We start from the raw sequence: 7752 nt of genomic DNA, 5'->3' as shown, positions 1-7752 counted from the left end.
AGATAGATAGATAGATAGATAGATAGATAGATAGATAGACAGACAGACAGACAGATAGAATGATTCCTGATGTCCTGCCTCCTTTCACTCTATGTTCCTGCTCTATAGCCTGCTGACCTGGTCTGTCTCTCCAGTCTGTAGGCTGCTCCCTGATGCAGTGCTTTTGACCATAATGCTCTCTCTGCCTGAAGAGTTCTTTTCTTTTCACCCCAGTTCGGGTGTCCCTTGCTCAAAGAAGCCACTTCAAGAAGCCACCATCATATGTCTCCTTCCACAAATATGGACAATGTCTATTTAAATGGCCCCTTCATATGTGTATCATGAGCTTCATATGGATGCTTCAGTCAGCAAAGGATAACTTACTGGAGCCATGGTCTCATAAGATCATATGGCCTTCTGTGATGTACCATCATCTTGGTTTGTATAAATAACTGCACTCCACAAAGTTTACGCAACAGTAAACCCTCCTAATGATGGACTATCTATCCTGTCCTTCATCCTTAGCATCACAGGACTGTGTTAGCATGATCTGACAACTCCATCTTGTCTCCTCCGCATCATGGCCTCCCAGATAGTTGAAGATCTGTCCATTTGGACTCAATGCTAGGTGCATAAAATGTAACATAATGATTGACAGTGAAGACAGGAAAGACTGGTTGTATGAATAAATGATGGCATTTTGGTGTGTGTGTGTGTGTGTGTGTGTGTGTCTGAGTGTGTTGTGTGAGAGTGTGTGTATGAGTGTGTGTGTCTGTGTATGTGTGAGAGAGTATGCGTGAGTGTGTGTGTGTGCGTGAGTGTGTGTGTCTGTTTTAATGAAATATAATTTGTCAGTCTAACAGTACCAATCCTAGGACGTGCCCCTGTATAAGAGATGGTCGGCAGAGGTCCCCACAGGAGTGAAAACTGAAGTCAGGTCAGGGAAGCTGTTGAGAGACCTTATGTCCTATCCCCAAATCTCCCAGAACAGCTCAGACATCATGCCACTGCTCAGGCTGCAGGATTCTGTGGCACTTTAGCTTACCACGTTTCCAATCTGGCTTCAAGAAATGCGTTCACAGACAGGCAACCACGGCCCACCCAGATTATTTTGATGTAAATCCACTGCTCCCTCCTGGAATTGTCATTTTCAAGCTAGAAGAATTTGTAATCAAGAGCTCAGTTTGGAAGGACCGTGCAGGAGTGTTAGGGAAGATCAGCTTTCTTTGGGGGCTGCTTTTTGCTTGCCAGTCACTAGTTTTATTTCCATTTTAATTTTCAGAGCATCCATCCCCCAGCAACAGCCTGCGGTTTGGAATTCATGGCTCTGTTGTGTGTTTACCCATGGTGCTTGCTTGTAATTGACAAATTTAAATTCTGGTCATATTTCATTTATTACCCAGACCCAAGGAAAATTCCTAGGCGAAAACCTAATTACAGTGGAAGTGCCACAAGGTAATTGCTGAGAAAGAAGTCCTGCAGTGCAGGGCTAAATATTTCATCTACCCATAAAATGATTACCCTGACAAGATTCTGAAAAATAATAAAATCTGTTTAATAAAACAGAAGCAAAATACCAGTGTTTTTACACACAAAGTATTAAAACATCCTTCATTTTCGACAGATCCTAAGTCATCTGATTTTTATTCAAATCGTGAGCCACAGCTGAGACAGTCCCAAGGTCTTTCCTACACACAAGGCTGTCTTGTAGCTTTCGGGTCTGGTGTAGCTTTTAGAACAGCACTGAGTCTGTTTTCTATCACTCAATGAGCACTTTGGCGGAATGATGGCTCTGCCATTAGTTTGGGGTTGCTATGTGTGGGCGGCTTTAATCTATTCCTTCTGCCCAGCCACCCCTTTCCCTAGAGGTCTCAGAAGATATCAGTGTGTGACTTCTACTGCCAAAGCTTGGCTTAGCGTCCTGCAGAGTACCAGGACTCATTTTAACTTTTCTGACTTTTTAGGGTACTGCTTTGGTCAGGGCTAGTCTGTTCATTCAGTTGCTAAATTAAGACCTTGAGCACCACCAACTGTGTATCGGAAACTGGGCTAGGCAGAGGGTAGTGGAGGCTACCAAGACAGTGATCCCCCTTAGTAGAAGAGATGAGCTCGAAACCCAGATACGGAGATGGAAACATTCCCCCAAATACTAGTAAATATTGCATGGAAGCAAAGAAGGGGCTGCAGTGGAGAATATGGTGATCTGAGAAGATGTCTGGCATGCTCCCTAAAGCACAATAAGGAGTCCATCTGTGAGGCTCAGAAGGAAACAACTGTCTCACAACTGTTGGCAGCATGTACCAGGATTCAAAGAGAAAGGGAATAAAAAAGAGTGGCTCCGAATGAGGGTTTGTTCCCAGGGCTGGAGAGAACCACTGCAGGGCTCAAAAAGGGAAAGGCCATGAGCTAATTTACACTTCAACAGTTTATCCCACTGTTCTGTGGAAGGGGGATCCCAGCAGGCAAGAGTAGTTGTGGGAGGCCAACAAGGACACTCCTGCAAGGACGATGGGTAGGAAAGTCCTACACTACATAACAGCAGAGACAGAAGTAGGGAGAGTTTTGTGTACACAAACTTTCTGTTATGGTGGTAATTAAAACCAAGAGAACAGCAGTTAAAAGAAAAAAAAAGGCCCAGAAACAGAAGGAGTGAGCTAAATTGGAAAAATCTGGAAAGTGTGCTCTCATTCCTTCTTCCCACCTCAGTAATAAAAGCAGACAGTGTGGGTACGTCTCCATCCAAGGAGGTAGGCGGGCTACCCAAACACTCCCCTCTCTAATGATGTGGATCTTACTGAGATCTGGAATTACATAAATATTTAAAGAGAATGTAGTTCCTGAATGTAGCAAGTTACATTGTGGTTATGCATTTGAGCCTTGCAGAGGATAGCCAGGAGAGCTGTAAGCCAGCATTCCTTCAGGTGTGGCAGGCACACAGACCATCTATTATAGTAGAGATGGGAGAGACTGGACATGGAGATTCAGAGGGCCTCCTCCTTAGATTTTCCAGGTCAGTCTTCCAGGTGAGTCCCCAAATCTGCCTTTTTACACAACTGTTGAGTAGCTGTGGTACAGTGTGAGGTTTGAGGAGCTCTGCTTGAACGTGGCTGATTTACCATGTTGAACAGTGATCAGAAGAATTTAAAATAGGGAGAAGGCGCTAGGGGTTAAATCATAACCAAATAAATACAAGAAGTCAGCCTTACATGCTTAATGATAAGTGTTAGTAATCCTTACCAATATATCCTTGAATATTCTTCCAAATCTACTTTTGTACACATTTTTTTTCATAACAAAAGACGGGCATGCTTATATTCTAGTGTAATTGACTTCATTCGCCTAATAAATCCCTTCATAAAGATGGTCATTCCTCACTCCATGGACAGCTGATGCAGATGCAAGGCAGTGGGGTGCACAATGCCCAGAGGGAGGCGACATTAGATCAGGATCTATGCCTTTAATAAACAGAGGAAGTATTGTTATGGGATGGATGGCTGACATAATAGAATTAGAAACATATTTTATTTTGGGACAGAGACAGGTATATTCTGATTGGTGGATTTCTGGAGATAAACACAACTTATGTCATGGAAATGCCTTGCTAGATAAAGGGATAGCTAAGAAGCCAAGCACAGAGAATTTTCAAACACACAGGCACGGCAAACAACTGGTAAACCCAGAGCCTTGCTGAATGGTGTCAGCATCCTCTGACAGCTAGCCCCTTGCTCGCCTCACAGGGACACTGAAGGAAGAGGAGAACCTAATTCTGTTACAGTAAGTGCATCCATATTAATATTTTGAATACCGTGTGGGAAGGTTTCATCTTCCTCTTGGCTTCTGTACCCACTGACTAGAAGTCTCCACACTGCTGTGTTCACAGTTGAAGTGTTTGAGTTAGAGATATGCCAGATTTAGCAAACAGAAACGCAGGAGTCCTAGTTAAATTTAAATCTCAGACAAATCATAAAATTTCAGTCTAAGTGTGTCATGTAAGACACTTACTAGAAGTTTTCTCCAGTTTAGCTGATCTCCTATCTTTTACTTGGCAGCCTTATCTGACTAGCTTCCTGTCTCAGAGGGACAGAGAAGTTGGGACACAATTGTAGTTGCTTGCTTGGAGGTAAGTGAGGAGCAATGTAGATTCATATTACTAACATCGTTTTGCATTTCTCCCAGGGAAAGTGTTTCCCTGGGAGAAAGAACACGTGTCTGCGTGATACAAGCAGTGGGCAAAGACTAACTTTCACTTCCCATCACAGTTGCCAAGGTCACCCAATTGCTTCTTGTGTCATCTGTGTAATTTGGCCATGGGAAAGCCCTGGTCATCTGGACACAGGAAATTTTCCTGATCTGTGTCTGGTCATGCCTTTCAGATAACAATGCTAGTGTGCATTCAAGGCTGCTACCTTCCAAACTCATGTTCATAAGGACGTACATCTCGATGTTCAGGAGGGAGTTGAGAATCTGAGAGCATCCGTCCTTAGACACGGTGACTAGCACTTTTAATTGATAATGAACAGGCAGAGGAGAGAGATGGGAGCCCTGAGATCCAGCAAAAGTGAGATAATTTACTCAATTTGTTTTCCTGGAAACTAAGTCTTTATGCCAAGATTTTGCAATAAAACTAGCTGCGACATTCACACTCAGCTCCATAAAAGGATTAATCACCTTGTTCTGCAAACAGCTTTCCTCTTTTATGGGGAATTTACCAGTCTTTTAATCTCCTTTATTTGTTTAACATTAGAATCAACAACTGCAACCTGTATTGGGTTCTGGTAAAGTGTTATTACCAAGTTAATAAGGAAAACAGATTTTTTTTCAGGTCTCAACTATAAAAGTCCCAAGCTGTATGTAGCGAATCATGCTTTTTAGGTTTTATTTTCTTAGGAAAAAAATTCCAGAAAGGCGAAATATACTAAGCTAGCTACTCAAGGAGGGAGCACACTGCAATAAGGTGTCATTGTCCCCCAAGGCAGCAGCTTGTCACAGTCGATCTCTCAGAATTCTTCATTGATATGAAGCCAGTTCTTTGTGAATAACAAGTGATGTCCTGTTGCAAATGACCAAAGGACTGACCTATCTATAAGAGGTATTCAGAGATGGTTTGGAGGTAGGCAGTTTTTGGAGGCTATCAAAAGATGTTGTCCGCTATGATGAGTTCGAAGCATTGTAAGCAAGGCCATAGCAGTTACTGAAAACATCAGATGGATTCTGAAATAGATGCTGCATACCCAGAACCCCAAGTCCTACCCAGTCTCAGCCCTCACCACTACTCGGTTTTCCAAGTATAATGTTTCCAGGTATAATGTTATCTCTGCACACCTACATAGACAATAGTTCTTCTTAAACAACCCCCTCTTTTCTGCTATCTCTACAGGGAATTTCCAGCATACCAGCCACACGGGACTGTGGTGAAGTTCCCACTTCAGAATAAAGGAGAAGAGGGAAAAGCAGACATGCACATGTGGTAAGCTTTGCTCATAAGTCAGTTCTATTCTGAAATTATACTCTTCCTGCTGTTTTGATGTGAAATTTCCCTTGCTTTTGCAAGACACTGACACCAACACTTTCTATTTTGTTTTTGTTTTTTTTTTTGTTCTTGTTGTTTGTTTTGTTTTGTTTTGTTTGTGGTTTTTCGAGACAGTGTTTCTCTGTATAGCTCGGGCTGTCCTGGAACTCACTCTGTAGACCAGGCTGGCCTCGAACTCAGAAATCCACCTGCTTCTTCCTCCCAAGTGCTGGGCTTAAAGGCGTGTGCCACCACCGCCCGGCTCTATTTTGTTTTGTTGATTGTCCATAGCTCAGAAAATGAATGTCACTCATTCTGTGCTAGTTACTCCATATCCTGAGATGGTCTATCCGTGTGCTAGACAATCCTAACAAGACACCATTCACAGAGCATCTTGAGGAACATAAACAGCCTCTCATAGTCCTGCAGCAGGAAGGTCAAGGTCGAGGGGTGTAAAGCTCTGGTTCCTTCTGAGGCTTCTTGGCTAGCAGATGGCTTCCTTCCTGCTTTGCCCTTGGATGATGCATGATGCATGATGCATGTGTGTGAACATTCCTGGCTCTTTCTATATGTTAGAGCCCCTCTCCATATAAGGTAGTGTTCAGATGTTTCAGATGTGCTTGGAATCTTTTTTTTTTTTTTGGTTTTTCGAGACAGGGTTTCTCTGTATAGCTCTGGCTGTCCTGGAACTCACTTTGTAGACCAGGCTGGCCTTGAACTCAGAAATCTGCCTGCCTCTGCCTTCCAAGTGCTGGGATTAAAGGCGTGCGCCACCACCACCCGGCTGGAATCAAATCTTAACACTTCTACTTTAAGGAACAATTACATCTTTAAATGCTCTCCATATAGAGTCACATTCTGAGGTGCATGCTAACACAGGAATCTGAGAGGGATTTTTTTTCTTGCTGATAATTTTTTTTATTGGTTATTTCATTTATTTATTTTCAAATGTTGTCCCCCTTCCCAGTTTCCCCTCCGCAAACCTCCCATTCCATCCACCTCCACTTTACCTCTATGAGAGTGCTCCTCACCCACCCCCCATTCCCACCTCACCCCTCTAGCATCTCCTTATACTGGGGTATCAAGCCTCTGCAGGACCAGCATCTCCTTATACTGGGGTATCAAGCCTCTGCAGGACTAAGGGCCTCCCCTCCCATTGATGCCAGATAAGGAAATCCTCTTCTACATATGTAGCTGGAGTCATGGTTCCCTCCATGACTCCCTCTTTGGTTGGTGCTTCAGTCCCTGGGAGTTCTGGGTGATCAGGTTAGTTTATATTGTTCCTCCTACAGGGTTGCAATCCACTTCAGCTCCTTCAGCCCTTCTTCTAACTCTTCCATCGGGGTCCCTGGACTCAGTCCAATGGTTGGCTGTATCTGCATCTGTATTGGTCAGGTGCTGGCAGAACTTCTCAGGGGACAGCTATACCAGACTCCTGTCAGCAAGCACTTCTTGGCATTAGCAATAATGTCAGGGCCTGGTATCAGCAGGTGGGATTGATTCCTATTTGGAGTGGTCTCTGGATGGGCTTTCCTTCCGTCTCTTCCATTTTTGTCTCTGCATTTCCTTTAGATAGGAGCAATTCTGGATTAGAATTTTTGAGATAGGTGGTACCCTGCCTGGCCTTGAAGACACCCAGAGTGACGCAGAGAAAAGAACGGAAGGATAGAAACACAAACGCAGTGAGCTCTGTAGTTCTGTCATTCCCTGGCTGTGGACCCGGGAGCAGGGCAGGAATTAGGCTCTGTGAGAGTAAGCTGCTTTTTCTATGTAACTGGGATAATAGCTACTTCAGAGCTGTCAGAAGAGGAAAACTCCTAACATAACAGACCATACAAAGTGAGCTCAGAGAACATCCTTTGTCAATTGTTCAGAGTCTCCTTACAGTCTTATAACTCCTTGCACCTAACAGAAATAAAACATCAAGTGTTTAGGTTAAAAATATTAAGCAAGGGGAATATCTGCACAGGAAACTATGAAGCCCCACACCTGGAAGGGCTGCTTCAGGAAGGCTGTCTCTAGAAATTTAAAAATTGTATAACTAGCACACTGAGGATTAGGAAACCTTAGATAAGGAAGGAATGCCCGGAAGCATATAATCCTGGATCTCCAAATGCATGGACAAATCCCACTACTGATATGAAGGATACTTATAGAGGGCCCATTGGCATCAAAGTGCATGTACTTATGGATTTTTTAAATTTTTTATTAGATATTTTTATTTACATGTCATATGATATCTCCTTTCCCAGTTTCCCCTCCAA

The sequence above is a fragment of the Mastomys coucha genome, unplaced genomic scaffold (assembly GCF_008632895.1).
Source record: "Mastomys coucha isolate ucsf_1 unplaced genomic scaffold, UCSF_Mcou_1 pScaffold5, whole genome shotgun sequence".
Taxonomy (NCBI): Eukaryota; Metazoa; Chordata; class Mammalia; order Rodentia; family Muridae; genus Mastomys; species Mastomys coucha.
The sequence above is the reverse complement of the archived record's forward strand: the minus strand, read 5'-3'. Positions refer to the sequence as shown.